The 16,349-nt window shown below is 44.4% G+C and overlaps 1 protein-coding gene across 19 annotated transcripts in view; it reads right to left on the minus strand.

Moving 5' to 3' along the window:
- The window catches only part of STAU1 (staufen double-stranded RNA binding protein 1), a 61,741-nt gene extending 57,994 nt beyond the window's left edge, over positions 1-3,747 (minus strand). For 13 of the 19 annotated variants that reach the window (XR_009497031.1, XM_059893075.1, XM_025001314.2 and 10 more), the window contains exon 1: positions 3,512-3,656. The gene's annotated coding sequence lies outside the window, so the exon portion shown is untranslated. Of the gene's footprint in view, positions 1-3,252 lie in introns of all 19 variants that reach the window. The other 6 variants (XM_025001323.2, XM_025001325.2, XM_025001324.2 and 3 more) reach the window with 3 other exon arrangements.
- Positions 3,748-16,349: the final 12,602 nt, after the last annotated feature.

Raw genomic sequence — 16,349 nt, forward strand, 5'->3', positions numbered from 1 at the left:
GGAGACTCATAAACTAGGCTTCTAGTATTGATATACGACATCCTACAGAAAGATACCTTTTTCATGAAAGTTTCATCTTTCTGCTGGTGAATTTCACTCTTTCTCACTCCATCCAGTCAAAGCACATCAGAGAAAACTGCCCCATAAGCTGAGATCCACTCTATGCCTCCGCCCATGGTCAAGTCTTATTGGAGAGAAACTCTGGATAAAGCAGCACGCTATAGCCCATGTTTAATAATTATATCCAGAATGTTAATGGCTTAGACTTCAGAATCACAGAGGGGGAAGTTCCATGAGTCATGCTCATCTCTAAACTTAAGATAATCTGTATATAAATAGGCTTTCTGGCCGAATCTTAAAAGTGAGCACTTTAGTCTGAACTAACAGTAACAATTCCAAATATTTAAAAGTTTTACTTAACGCCTACTGGGAAACACTGTGCATTTTTTAAAAATAAACTATGTTTTGTGTCCTTTCTTAGATATCAAAATGGTTGGGTTTCCCCCCTCCCTAATTTTAAGAGGCAGGCATATTCCTGCTCATCTCCCAGGTTGTAGTAACTAACACGTAAATTAACTGATTAAGCTCAAAAGTAAATCTGAACAATTGAAATAATGATATGACAGGTCTACAAGTTGAAAACTGTTCATAACCAGAAATTTCAAAAGTAACAGTAACAAACACAATATTCCTGTCAACCTCCATTCTAAGAGAGATCTCTTTTTAGATGAGAAGGAAAAACATGAATATTCATGCTGTGAATTCATTCTTATTTACAAAATTGATTTATAAATACAGCAGATTGTGGGGAGTGGCCATCTTTAAAATAAATCTTTGAAATAAAATATCCTTTGCTTAATTCTTACCCTAAGGTGATAGTGTATTTACACAACTACTGTAAAGAAACTTTGGAGGTTTCATAATGAATTATTAACTGTACTTTAACTTTGACACAAAGCTTTTCTCCATTAAAAATGGTTTAACAGGTAGGCCTCCACCAAAACAAGATTAGGGATATATGTATTTATGATTGCTTTTCAATTACAGTGAATAGCTCAAGAACTGTTGATATTGTACACAAAGAAGCAGGGCAGCATTTTGGATAGGTCTTTGAGGGTGGTTAAGTCCCCCCCCCCCAATATACAGTAATCATGCATAAACAGAGATAAGAAGCCCAACAAACAAAATAAGAACTATGATTCCACTAAAAGTAAACCTTGTGACAGACTAAGAGTCTGGGGCAATCTGGTAAAATTGTATGATATTCAGGATTTATTTCAAAATAACCTAGTTTGGGGGAGGGGGCACTACATGAAACAAGACTGACCTTGGCTATGAGTTAATAATTATCAAATGTGAATGATCAATTCAGGGGGTTCTCTGTACTATTCGACTTTTGTATGTTTTCCATAATAAAATGTTTTTTAAAAAATTAGATTATCAACTGCAGAGTTAAAGTCATTTCCCTAATACTACAATTTTGAATATGGCAGAAGACATGCTTTGTATTGCCTGTATAGCTGTTTTTAGAGAGTCATCCAAAGACTTTAAACTATTTCTTGGATGTAAGACTGTGTCAAAAAATTCTAGGAAAACGTCAAAATCCAGGAGGCCACTTTGCATCCAGTGTGTTACTGAGAGATGGGTGTAAATCAAAGTTTAAGTTCAGAAGGAAATGTACTACCTAAAACAACCCTATGATATAGGAGGGTCAGTCAGCAAAGCAAACACACCTTCCTCACTCTTCCATAAGTTAGAACCCCCATAAACTGAGTTTCCTTAATGAAGGGGACAACTGGACAACTGAAAACAGAATTAAAAGAAACTCAGTATCTTCAAATCAAGCTGCTGTGTAAAAATCCCACTTGTTGGAAGGGAGGCTAAGAAGGGAAGGGATATAGACACACATACAGCTGATTCACAAGGTTGTACGGCAGAAACTAACACAACCGCTGGAAAGCAATTATGCTCCAACTAAATAATCACCACCAACAAAAGAAATAAAAATTAAAAACTAAAAATCCCACCCGTGACCAGGATGACTGAAGCTCCCTCCACCACCACTAGTTTTGACTTCAACAAGCTGCAGTGCAATCTACCTTTGGTAAGCACACTGATTCCTGAAAAGTCCAAAATCAACCAAAAATCTGGTCTCTTTTTCCACCACCCTCTAAACGATGAAAGCGACAAGCAAAAGGGCAAGAGTGACCTTAAAAACGTCCCTCAGCCAGAGAACAGAGGCAGAACAGACGGAAGCACACATCTTCGCCGAACAGAAGGAAACGTCCACATAAGCAACACTGCAACACGGAGGTGGGGCAAGGGCTTAAAAGCAAGGCCGGCCCGCGGGGACAGAGGGGACTTAAAAGCAAAGCTGCGGTGAGGGGAAAAAAAGTCAGAAGTTAGAGATGCAGCGGCAAGAAAAGACAAGACATTTTTCCAGCTCCGGACACGGACACCCTCCCTCCAGAGCCTGACAAACACAGCAAGTGCTCCAGAATGGTTTGCTAAACTCAAGGAAACTTTCCCAGAAATGGAATGACAACAAGAAGCCGGATGATGGGCAGGGGGAAAGAAAAAAAAAGGACAGGTTGCTCATAGACTTGAGGGAACTGGTGAAAATCCTGCAGTTGACTCAGCGGAGGAGATGGAAATAACAACACTTATCTTTCACAGACTGCCGGCTCAGGGTGTCCCCATGAAACAGACGCCCCTTTCAGATGCTGACCACCCCAAAACAATGCCCCGGCGCTGGCGGTGGGCACGAAGCTGAAACGTTTCCGCCTCTAAGGAAACCCAAAACGGGTAGGTAGGTCAACTCTGGTCCAATCTCTCTACCCATTAAGTTTGACCCTAATATCACGCTAATAAACTATGCAGGCGGTGTATTGGGACACGCTGTGGGTCTGGCACCCTGATAAGCGCTTCCCACGCCCCGTTTCACTGAACCCTACCAGCCTTCGGAGGCAGGGACGGCATTCGCCCCCCTTTTTTTCAGTAACCAAAACACAAAAGACTTCCAGCGACTTGCCGAAGGGGGGGACAGTGCTGGGATCTGCCCCACAACCCCCGCGTCGGACACCTGGGCCAGGCTCGTATCACGCTCCATACCCGGCTGAGGTGATCTGGGTGTCCCGGACCCCCAGGGACTGGAAGCGGGGGGACCCCCCCCGCACCCCTCCCGCCCCGGCCCCGAGAATAACTTCGGCAACGCCGCGCGAGGAAAAGGAATGAAGCAAGGCGGCGTGGCACCTGTTTTCTGGGCCGCCCAGCGCGGGACGGAGTGGCTGCGGGCGCCCCGGGGTCCAGGCCGCGCGGGGCGCCCGGGGGCTGGGGGGCGCGGAAGAGCCCGCCTCCTCCGGGAAGGCCCCGCGGGCGGGAGAGAGAGGCCCGGGCGGGGGGTGGAGAGGGGGCGCCGAGCAAGGCCGAGAGCGCGCAGGCCCGCCGCGGCCTAAGCCCCAGGCGCGCGGCCCACCGGCCCCCGCGGCCCCGTCAGGCCCGGCCGTCTCACCTGGCTGCTGCCCCGGGCTCGTCCCCCGGCCGGCGGTCCTGGGCGGCGGCGAGGAGGGGAAGGAGGAAGGGGCAGAAGGAAGGGACGTCGGGTTGGGAGAGGCGGAGTGGCCGCAAAGGAGGCGGGCGCCGCCGGGCCGGGGGGGGTCTGAGGGAGGCGGGGAGCAGAGCCAGACGCGGCCGCTGCCGGCGCAAACGCTGAAGAGCCGCCCCGGCGCCCGCAGCCCCGCAGGAAGTGACGGGGGAGGGGCCTGCGCCCGCCCTCCCGGCCCCCGCCCGTCTCCGTGCCCAACCCCACCCCCACCTGCGGCCCATACTACAGGTCCCGGCGGGCGCTGCGGCAGCCGCCGTCACATGAGGCGCGACGGGAACCGGGCTGGCTGGAGCCGGGCCGGCCCCGCCTGTCAGCCCTAGGCGCCCGGGGCCTGCTGGGAGTTGTAGTCCTCTGGGGGTCGGGGCGGGGGAGGTGTGGGTTGCCCGCTGGAGAGGAACGGAGGCTGGGCCTTCCTTCTTTCCTCCTTCCGCTTCGTTCTTCCCTTTTCCCCTTTCCGTCATCGTCTCCTCCGACCTGCGTTACTCCTTTCTCGCCTCTCAATTCCTCATTTCGTAAATGTTTATGAAACGCCGGCTACGTGCAGAACAGTGCTCCGAGGGCTGAGAATATAGTGGTGATCAGACAAAACCCCTCCCCTCATGGAACTTACGTTCTAAGGAGAGTAAAACACAATAAAAGCCCCAACTTTTATAATGAGTTAAAAGGCAAGAAGGGCCGGGTTTTTAGTTCTTTCGCCGAGTTTTAGATGAACTAAGTAGTGTTTTGCAGCCCTCATATAAGAGATTGAGGTTTGCGCATGGGGAACGTTGAATCAGCCACAGTTAAGAACCGCACACGTTGTTGGAGGTTGAGGGAACAGTAAACGAAGGGGCTGCTGATGTCCAGGCACGTTCTCTCTTGCTTATTCTAGGACTGCGTCCTTACTCTTTAAAAATAGTTTCTCTATCTCTTTCTCAGGATCTCTCAATCTAACTATTGCTCAATCTCTCTTGCCAGGGCAATATAGTTTAATTTGCATGAGTTCATGATATCAAGTGGCTGATGGGGCTGCTCCAAACAGTGCTTTGGGACCTTGCCCCGGGCATAGAGGACTCCCTTTTCCGGATCGGGCAAGCCTCCTGACTTTGCTCCTTATGAAATACAAGGAAGGACCTACGTATGGAATTCCATGTATAGCACATGGAATTCTACTCAATGTTATTTGCCAGTCTGGATGAGAACAGGGTTTGGAGGAGAATGGATACATGTATATATGGCTGAGTCCCTTCACTGTTGGCCTGAAACTACCACAAAATTGTTAAATCCGCTATGTCCCAATACAAAATAAAAAGTTTAAAGTTAGGGGAAAAAAAGAAAATAATTAAAAAACAATTGAAATAACAGCTTGTTGATGAGAAAGTAATATTGAGTTAAAGATTTTATTATTTTCCCCCATTGATCTAAAAAAGATTTTTTATTTTCCTTACTTATAATCTGCATATAAAATAATAAATTAGCTAAATTAAAAGGCACTTTTATGTAGTCTTAAAAAAAAAAAATACAAGAAACCTGAATTTTAGGACACCAAAAACAGTCAAAGGAACCTCACTGTCCATTTAGTACCCATGTAAGACAGTACTACGGAGAAGGCAATGGCACCCCACTCCAGTACTCCTGCCTGAAAAATCCCATGGACGGAGGAGCCTGGTAGGCTGCAGTCCATGGGGTCGGGAAAAATAGGACATGACTGAGCAACTTCACTTTCACTTTTCACTTTCATGCATTGGAGAAGGAAATGGCAACCCACTCCAGTGTTCTTGCCTGGAGAATCCCAGGACGGGGGAGCCTGGTGGGCTGCCGTCTATGGGGTCACACAGAGTCGGACACAACTGAAGTGGCTTAGCAGCAGCAGTACTCTTGCCTGGAAAATCCCGTGGACGGAGGGGCCTGGTAGGCTGCAGTCCATGGGGTCGCTAGGAGTCGGACATGACTGAGCGACTTCACTTTCACTTTTCACTTTCATGCATTGGAGAAGGAAATGGCAACCCACTCCAGTGTTCTTGCCTGGAGAATCCCAGGGACCGGGGAGCCTGGTGGGCTGCTGTCTATGGGGTCGCACAGAGTCGGACACAACTGAAGTGACTTAGCAGCAGCAGTAGCAAGACAGTACTAAGCAACGTTCTGCCCAGCCCTCTGCTAAAGGTTAATTTTATTTTTCTTTCTAACTTTCAAGCAATCTAGATCCTATAGTTCACTTGGGTAAAGGAGCACAGAAAGGTTTCCCTAAACCCAGTGCTGAGGTCTCTGCACAATCAGACAATCTCTTCAAAGGTTTAAAAGTAGAAGGTAGCGTTTTGACCCATTTCACTGTCACCCCTTGTGACCCAGCTGATGGGCCTGTGACTTCCAATCTCAGCTTTCTTCCCTCCTTCTATATATTGAGGGGGTATTTCTCTTCCCCATCCCGCAGCCCCAACACAATCCTTGGAGGTTATCTTATGCCTTGGGCATCAATACAGCTGGGCCTCAGTTTTCCTCTTAGTTAAATAGGAACAAGTTCCCATTTGACCTAGGGGTCATGAGAATTAGCAGTTTGAAGACACCCTTTCTCAGCTTCCCCATCTAAAGACTCGTAGGACTCGCCTTAGTGTTGTAAAGAATTAAGTATGCTGCTCTGATCAGCGAAGGTGACCAACTGCTCTTTGTTTCTTTTTGGCTGTGCTGTGTAACTTCGAGATCTTAGTTCCCTAGCCAGGGATTGAACCCGGGGCACTGCAGTGAAAGCACAGAGTTCTAGCCACTGGACAGCCAGGAAGTCCATCCTCCTTGATTCCTTGAAAAGATATCAAGCCATATCTTTTCATGGCTTGATAGCTCATTTCTCTATTTTCTAACCGATACGTGAAATCATAGGTATGATCTTTAGATAAATATCAACCTCTCACAGGACCTTCATGAGCTCTGTGAGTTCCCATTCCTTATTATAAATACATATAATGTAAATTCTGGGAAGGAATGCACAGGATTTAGTGTAACTTAATGGTCACAATTCCTCATTTCCACCTTCTTCCTAAGGAAAAATAAGTAATTCCTAAAAATAATTTTTTTTTAATAATTAGGCAAGAGTCAAGTCTTCTGGCCCTTGGAAGAGAATTTGACTGACAGTCTCTAGGTATAAATAGAGAAAAACAAATCCAAGTGACCTACTCCTGAACCTCAGCCAGCCCACGGCTAACCTGTGCCTCAGTTAAACACAGTTCCTTGGTTATACAAAGTGAGAGTTCAAAGTTGTTCTAAAAAAATAAGGAGTATTAAATCTTAAGGTGATTGTTGTTTTTCTTTTCTCTCCTTTTCTTTCTTCTAGGTTTTTAGTTTTAATTTGTTGCTGTCATTGCGAAGTCGATCAGTCCTGTCTGACTCTTTGCAACCCCACGGACTGTAGCCTACCAGACTCCTCCATCCGTGCAATATTCCAGGGAAGAGTACTGGAGTGGGTGGCCATTTCCTTCTCCTGGGGATCTTCCCGACCCAGGGATCGAACCTGGGTCTCCCGTATTGCAGGCAGACGCTTTACCATCTGAACCACCAGGGAAGCTGTCATTGTAACATTCACATAATAATCTGGGTTTGTATCATTTCCTTAAAGAGGCAGATTTGGGACTTCCCTAGTGATCCAGTAGGCTAAGATTCCACACACTCTATACAGGGGCCTGAGTTCCATCCCTGGTGGAGGAACTAGATCCTACATGTGGCAACTAAAGATTCCAAGTGTCTCAACTAAGACCCGGTGCAGCCAAATAATGATAAATTTTTAAAAAGGAGGCAGTTTTGGCTGCACAGAGCCTGCTGAGTGGCAACTGTGTCCTAGAGATGAGTACTTTTATTTCACCACAACCTCTGCCTTCCCCGCATCTCTCATTTATGTTACTCTCCTGTTCCTGTTGATGTTTGAGTTTACAGTGCCTGGCCTACATAACTGCATGGACTGAATGCTGGTCTATGGAGCTGAAGACTTGTGAAAAAGACGAGCGAAAGTATCTCTAAGTACAGCTGTGACAAGTACCAGAGATGCCTGGTGTTATGAGGGCATTATGAAATCCCAGTTTCAAGGTTTGGAGAGTGAAGCCTCCAGAAGCTTTGTAGCTTTACCAAGATCCAAGGAGACATGTAGGCGGTAACTAGGCAAAAGCAGTGCAAGTGTTTCAAGTAGGAGGGAAAGCATGTGCAAAGCCCTGTGTTGGGACACGTGGCCCAGGTCTCGTTACTACACTGCCAGACGAACTGATCCCAAATTTAGTAGCTTGAAAGAACAGCAATCATTTTATTATCTCTAGTAGATCTGTGGGTCTGGAATTTGGAAGGAGCTTGACAAGGATCTTCTAATTTGGGATCTCTAGTGTGGAATGGAGGAGAAGGCAATGGCACCCCACTCCAGTACTCTTGCCTGGACAATCCCATGGACGGAGGAGCCTGGTGGGCTGCAGTCCATGGGGTCACGAAGAGTCGGACACGACTGAGCGACTTCACTTTCACTTTTCACTTTCATGCATTGGAGAAGGAAATGGCAACCCACTCCAGTGTTCTTGCCTGGAGAATCCCAGGGACGGGGGAGCCTGGTGGGCTGCCGTCTATGGGGTCACACAGAGTCGGACACGACTGAAGCGACTTAGCATAGCATAGCATAGTGTGGAATGGACCACTGGGGGATAGAGTGCCTGGGGGCCGGCTGGGCCTCTGGAAAGCCTATCCGTGTGATCTCTCAATGGGCTACTTTGAGCTTCCTCACAGCATGGCAGCCTCAGGGTGATCAAACTGTTTACTTGGCAGCTGAAGGCTTAAGGAGAGAATCCCACAGAGCAAGGCAGGGCTCTGAACAACAACAGCAAGGCAGACATACACTCTTCATCTGACTGAGCCTTGGACGGCACGCAGAGCCACATCTGCTGTCGTTCACTTGCTGTTGTTCAGTCGCTCAGTCCTGTCCGACTCTCTACAACCCCCATGGAATGCAGCAAGCCAGGCGTCCCTGTCTTTCACCATCTCCCAGAGCTGGTTCAGACTCATGGCCACTGAGTCAGTGATGCCGTCCAACCATCTCATCTTCTGTCGTTGCCTTCTCCTCCTGCCTTCAATCTTTCCCAGCATCAGGCTCTTTTCCAATGCGTCGGCTCTTCACATCAGGTGGCCAAAGTACAGGAGCTTCAGCTTCAGCATCAGTCTTTCCAATGAATATTCAGGGTTGGTTTTCTTTAGGATTGACTGGTTTGATCTCCTTGCTGTCCAAGGAACTCTCAAGAGTTCTCCAGCACCATAGTTCAAAAGCATCAATTCCTCGGCACTCATTCAGTTCAGTTCAGTCACTCAGTCATGTCCGACTCTTTGCGACCCTGTGAACTGCAGCACACCAGGCCTCCCTGTCCATCACCAACTCCCAGAGTTTACCCAAACTCATGTCCATTGAGTTGGTGTTGCCATCCAACCATCTCATCCTCCATCGTCCCCTTCTCCTCCTGCCCTCAATCTTTCCCAGCATCAGGGTCTTTTCAAATGAGTCAGCTCTTCACATCAGGTGGCCAAAGTATTGGAGTTTCAGCTTCAACATCAGTCCTTCCAATGAACACCCAGGACTGATCTCCTTTAGGATGGACTGGTTGGATCTCCTTGCAGTCCAAGGGACTCTCAAGAGTCTTCTCCAACATCACAGTTCAAAAGCATCAATTCTTCGGTGCTCAGCTTTCTTTATAGTCCAACTCTCACATCCATACATGACTATTGGAAAAACCATAGCCTTGACTAGATGAATCTTTGTTGACAAAGTAATGTCTCTGTTTTTTAATATGCTATCTAGGTTGGTCATAACTTTCCTTCCAAGGAGTAAGCGGCTTTTAATTTTATGGCTGCAATCACCATCTGCAGTAATTTTGGAGCCCCCCAAAATAGAGTCAGCCACTGTCTCCACTGTTTCCCCATCTATTTGCCATGAAATGATGGGACCAGATGCCATGATCTTAGTTTTCTGAATGTTGAGCTTTAAGCCACTCATTGGCCCACTCACTAGGCACTCACTGGCTACAAGCAAAACACAAGCCAGTCCAGACTGGGTTAGGGCGATTACACTCTACCTCATGAGGGAGAAGTGGAAATGGAGTTTAAAGGAAAGTCAGGACTGGAGACACGGCAGGTGAGTGAGAAGCATTTGCGAGGTAATTGAAGCTTTCAGTGTGGGTGTTAATTGATGTTAACACCTGACAATTATCACTGCTCCAATCTCATAGCCCCTTGGCAGAACTTTGCATCTTTATAATTACTCAATTATTTGCTGAGTTTGTTCTGTTTGGCTAGGACTATGTGATCAGCTTTCATGAGGGCGGGGACTCAGGTCACCATGGTATCCCTAACTGTCAACACAATAGCTGATACATATAAATTTCCATCAACTGCTAAAGAACCAGAGCCTTTCTTTCTCTGCCGGAGTCTCTAAAAAACAAGGAACACCTGTAGGATTGAATGGCGTATGTCAAGGTCACCTATACTACACATTGCAAGGGGAAAGTGCTTGAGAACTACTTGCCAGTCAGAGTGATTATTAATGGTAGACCGATTTCCTAGGGCTATTTCAGACATCTTAGGGATGCAACAAAAGATATAATGAAAGACCCCATTTCCAAAGCAAGAATTATTTAATTCCTAGGAATAAACATTACAACAAAAATTCACAACCTATGTGAAGAAAAAATTTAATAGATTGACACAGGAAAAACTTCAACAAATAGAAATATAAGCTATGTTCATGGCCAGCAAGACTCTACATTATTAAGATACCAGATAGTTCAGTTCAGTTCAGTCGCTCAGTCGTGTCTGACTCTTTGCGACCCCGTGAATCACAGCTCTCCAGGCCTCCCTGTCCATCACCAACTCCCGAAGTTTACTCAAACTCATGTCCATCGAGTCGGTGATACCATCCAGCCATCTCATCCTCTGTCGTCCCCTTCTCCTCCTGCCCCCAATCCCTCCCAGCGTCAGGGTCTTTTCCAATGAGTCAACTCTTTGCATGAGGTGGCCAAAGTATTGGAGTTTCAGCTTCAGCATCAGTCCTTCCAATGAACACCCAGGACTGATCTCCTTTAGAACGGACTGGTTGGATCTCCTTGCAGTCCAAGGGACTCTCAAGAGTTTTCTCCAACACCATAGTTCAAAAGCATCAATTCTTCACTGCTCAGCTTTCTTCACAGTCCAACTCTCACATCCATACATGACTACTGGAAAAACCATAGCCTTGACTAGACGAACCTTTGTTGGCAAAGTAATGTCTCTGCTTTTGAATATGCTATCTAGGTTGGTCATAACTTTCCTTCCAAGGAGTAAGCGTCTTTTAATTTCATGGCTGCACTCGCCATCTGCAGTGATTTTGGAGCCCCTAAAAATAAAGTCTGACACTGTTTCCACTGTTTCCCCATCTATTTCCCATGAAGTGATGGGACCAGATGCCATGATCTTAGTTTTCTGAATGTTGAGCTTTAGGCCAACTTTTTCACTCTCCTCTTTCACTTACATCAAAAGGCTCTTTAGTTCCTCTTCACTTTCTGCCATAAGGGTGGTTAATGAGATATAAAATAGACATTTAATGAGAGCCCAAGAACAACACAAACAGGGTTTTGTTTTAGAACTAGATGAACCATGTCTAAAATTCCTATGGAAAAATCAACAAGAAAACATTTCTGAAAATGCCTGACCACGTAGTGAATGTATCATAAAGCCTTTACTATTATAATTAAGACTATTAGGTACTAGTATCTAATAAGTTCCATGAATCAGTGGAGGAGAAGGGAAATTCCCAGATAGACCCAAACTCATGTAGGCATTTAATATTCAATAAAGGTGGTATTTCAAACTGGTTAAGATGGATTTCATTCAATAAGTGGTTTGAGAAAACTGCTATGTAGCGTCTTCAAGAAAAAAATAGAGTTAAATCCATACTTCAGGGACTTCCCTGATGATCAGGTGGCTAAGGCCAGGTCACATTGTGAGGAGACAGAACCCAGACCCCTACTTGGGGAACCTGACGTGTGTTGTCTGAGGAGTCTTTACAAATAGCTGAGAAAAAAAGAGAAACAAAAGGCAAAGGAGAAAGGGAAAGGTATGCCCAACTGCAAGGAGAGAAAAGAAAGCCTTCTTATGTGACCAATGCAAAGAAATAGAGGAAAACAATAGAATGTGAAAGAGCAGCAATCTCTTCAAGAAAACTGGAGATATAAAGGGAACATCTCATGCAAGGATGGGCAGGGTAAAGGACAGGAACGATAAAGACCTAACAGAAGCAGAAGCGATTAAAAAGAGGTGGCAAAAATACACAGAACTATACAAAAAAGGTCTTAATGACCCAGATAACCTCAATGGTGTGGTCATTCACCTAGAACCAGACATTCTGGATTGTGAAGTCAAGTAGGCCTTAGGAAGCATTAGTATGAACAAAGTTAGTGGAGGTGATGGAATTCCAGCTGAGCTATTTCAAATCCTAAAAGATGATGTTGTTAAAGTGCTGCAGTCAATATGTCAGCAACTTTGGAAAACTCGGCAGTGGCCACAGGACTGGAAAAGTTCAGTTTTCATTCCAATCCCAAAGATGGGTAATGCCGAAGAATGTTCAAATTCCCACACAATTGTGCTTATTTCACATGCTCGTAAGGTTATGCTCAAAATCCTTCAAGTTAGGCTTAAGCAGTACGTGAACTGAGAACTTTCAGATGTAAAAGCTGGGTTTAGAAAGGCAGAGGAACCAGAGATAAAATGGCCAACATTCACTGGATCATGCAGAAAGCAAGGGAATTCCAGAAAAAAACATCTACTTCTGCTTCATTAACTACCCTAAGCCTTTGACTGTGAGGATCACAACAAACTTTGGAAAATTCTTAAAGAGACGGGAATACCAGACCACCTTACCTGTCTCCTATAAGCAGGTCAAGAAGCAACCATTTGAACCAGACATAGAACAAGGGACTGGTTCAAAATTGGAAAAGGAGTATGTCGAGGCTGTATATTATCACCCTTCTTATTTAATTTATATGCAGAGTACATCATGTGAAATGCCAGGCTGGATGAATCACAAGCTGGAATCAAGATTTCCAGGAGAAATATCAACAACCTCAGATATGCAGATGATACAACCTAATGGTAGAAAGAGAAGAGGAACTAAAGAACCTCTTGATGAGGGTGAAAGAGGAGCGTGAAAAAGCTGGCTTGAAATTCAACATTAAAAAATGAAGACCATGGCATCTGGTCCCATCACTTCATGGCAAATAGAAGGGGAAAAGTGGAAGCAGTGACAGATTTTATTTTCTTCAAAATCACTGCAGATGGTGACTGCAAACATTAAATTAGAAGATACCTGTTCCTTAGAAGGAAAGTTATGACAGAACTAGATAGCATACTAAAAAGCAGAGACACCACTTTGCCAACCAAGGTCCATATAGTCAAAGCTACGGTTTTTCCAGTAGTCATGTATGAATGTGACAGTTGAACCACAAAGAAGGCTGATGGGAGGGAGGTTCAAGAGGGAGGGGATGTACGTATACTACGGCTGATTCATGTTGATGTATGGCAGAAACAAACCAAGTATTGTAAAGTAATTATCTTCCAATTTAAAATTTAAAAAAATGTTTTTAAAGAGGGCTGAATGCTGAAGAATTGATTCTTTCAAATTATAGCACTGGAGAAGACTCTCTTGAGAGTCCCTTGGACTGCACGGAGATCAAACTAGTCAATCCTAAAAGAAATCAACCCTGAATTGGGAGGACAAATCTTGAAGCTGAAGCTCCAATACTTTGGCCACTTGATGCAATGAGCCGACTCATTGGAAAAGATTCTGATGCTGGGAAAGATTGAAGGCAGGAGGAAGAGGAGGCGGCAGAGGATGAGATGGTTAAATAGCAATACTGACTCAACGGACGTGAATTTGAGCAAACTCCTGGAGATGGTGGAAGATAGGGAAGCCTGGCACACTGCAGTCTAAGGGGTCACAAAGAGACAGGACTTAGTGACTGAACAACAACAGGGAACTGGATCCCACATGCCACAACTGAAGATCTTGAGTGCTACAACTGAGACACAGTGCAGCTGAATAAATAAACAAATGTATTAATAACTAAGTCCGTACTTCACATCTATACCTGGAAAAGCACTGAAAGGATAAAAGTGTATTTTTTGTTTTCTTTTTGCCCATGTGTGATCTTAGTTCCCAGCCCAGGGATGGAACCCATACCCCCTACAGTGGAAGGATTAATTCTTAACCATTGGACCACCAGGGAAATCCCCAGGATCAAAGATTTAAATGGAAAGAACGAAGCCATGTGCATACCAGCAGAATCCTTGGGAGAATTCTTTTATAACCTTGAAGTGGAGAAGACCCTTTTAAGTATAACACAAAATTCAGAAGCCTGAGGGGGAGAGATCAATGTATTTGACTTCAAGAAGATACAAAACGTAATCATGTGAGGTAAAAAGGCAAATGACAAACTGGAGGAAGACTTGCATCTCAATTACAGAAAAGGCAAATTTCAGGAATTCCCTGGTGGTCCAGTGGTTAGGACTGCATTCTCAATGCCAATGGCTTGGATTCCATCCCTGTTTGGGGAACTGAGATCACATAAGCTGCAGCATAGTGTGGCAAATTTTATTTATAACATGTAAAGAGGACCTAAGACGTAGGGGGAGGGGAATTAGGTCAAGGTCATCAATAGGTACAAACTTTTGGTTAATTATAAGGTAAATAAGTACTGTTGCTTCTGCTGCTAAGTCGCTTCAGTCATGTCCGACTCTGTGTGACCCCATAGACGGCAGCCCACCAGGCTCCCATCCCTGGGATTCTCCAGGCAAGAACACTGGAGTGGGTTGCCGTTTCCTTCTCCAATGCATGAAAGTGAAAAGTGAAAGTGAAGTCGCTCAGTCATGTCCGATTTTTCCCGACCCCATGGACTGCAGCCTACCAGGCTCCTCTGTCCATGGGATTTTCCAGGCAAGAGTACTGGAGTGGGGTGCCATTGCCTTCTCCAAAATAAGTACTAGAGATGTAATATACAACATGATAAAGATGATCAACACTGTTGCCTGTTACAAATAAAAGTTGTTAAAAGACTACATCCTAAGGATTCTTATCACATGAAAAAAAATTTTTTCCTATTTCTTAAATGTATCAATGTGAAATGACGGATGCTCATTCATCTCTTGTGGTCATCAGTGCATGACATGTATGTGAGGCACATCATTATGTTGTATACCCTAAACTCACACAGCGCTGTAGGTCAGCGACATCTGAATAAAACTGGGGAAAGAAGAGTTTCTGTGAATAACAAAATGATTACTAACCCAAAATAAGAATGGATAGGAGAATTCCCTGGCAGTCAGTGGTTAAAACTCTGAGGTTCACTGCAGAGGGCCTGGGTTCAATCCCTGATGGGGGAACTAAGATCCCATAAGCTACATGGTGCAGCTAAAAAATAAAATAAAAAAAAAAATGAATTAAAGGATAGCATCAAACAGTTCATGGGAAATGAAAAACAAATTGTTCTTAGAAATAACAACATGAGTCCAAGAAAATACAGATTTTAATAGCAAGAGTTTGGAAATAATATCAATGTCAATCAACCAAAGACCGGTTAAATGAATTATGACAAATTTATACAATGGAATAATAATCAGGGATTTCTTTTTTAAAAAAGGAATGATGAAAAACACCATAAAGAAAATGAAAACATAAGACAGACATGGAGAAAGTATTTGCAAGTCACAATGATAAAGGATTTGTATCTAGAATACATAAGAACTCTTAAAACTCAATGATAAGAAAATAAACCTGAGCGGAAAAAATGGTCAAAAGAACTGAGACACATGAACACATATAAACACATGAAAATATGTCACTAGGGAAATGCTAATAGAACACACGCACACACACACACAATGAGATACTATTACACACACAACACCACCAAATAGAAGAATGCGGAGCAACAGGAATGCTTATTCATTGCTGACGGGAATGTAAAACAGTATAGCCACCGGGAAGACAGCTTGCAGTTTCTTACAAAGTTAAACATACTTATCCTGCAACCCAGCAGTCCTAGTTCTAGGTATTTATACAAGTGAATTAAAAAGACATTAAAACCTTACACTAATGTTTACTGTAACTTTATTCGTAACAGTCAATCCTGGGTAAAGCCAGGATGTCCTTCAACAGGTGAATGGACAAACAGCAGTCCCTCCATGCACAGCAATAACAAGGAACAGGAGCCAAGTGTGTGAAATAACACGATGAAACTAGATTGTATCTCTTTAGATGAGCAAAACAAAACCCAAGAGCCTACAGATGTTTGCTTCCGTCATATGACATTCTGAGAATGGCAACATTATAGGGACAGAAAACAGATCAATGGTTTCCGGGGTTGGGGGAAGGGGACATAGTTGACCAAAAGGCTACAGAGAACATCTAGGTGTTTCAGTGATTGAACTGGTCTGCAGGCTACTGAAGTGGTGGATCCATGACTCTGCATTTTCCAAAACCATTACAGAATGACCTTTATCATATGGAAATGTTTAAAAATCAACAAAGATTCCAAGATGGAATGAAGACTATAACAAATGGATCTCACTGATGGCGTGAGATAAAAAAGCAGCTGACCTAAATAACATTGGAAAATGGTGTTTGGACTGGTAACTGTAAAGTTAAATGCAAAAACAACTGCATAAAAACACTCGCTTTAAAGTAAAATTGAAAAAATAAAAAACACTCATTCTAGTTGGTAAATCTGTT

This window comes from Bos taurus, chromosome 13 (genome assembly GCF_002263795.3).
Source record: "Bos taurus isolate L1 Dominette 01449 registration number 42190680 breed Hereford chromosome 13, ARS-UCD2.0, whole genome shotgun sequence".
Taxonomy (NCBI): Eukaryota; Metazoa; Chordata; class Mammalia; order Artiodactyla; family Bovidae; genus Bos; species Bos taurus.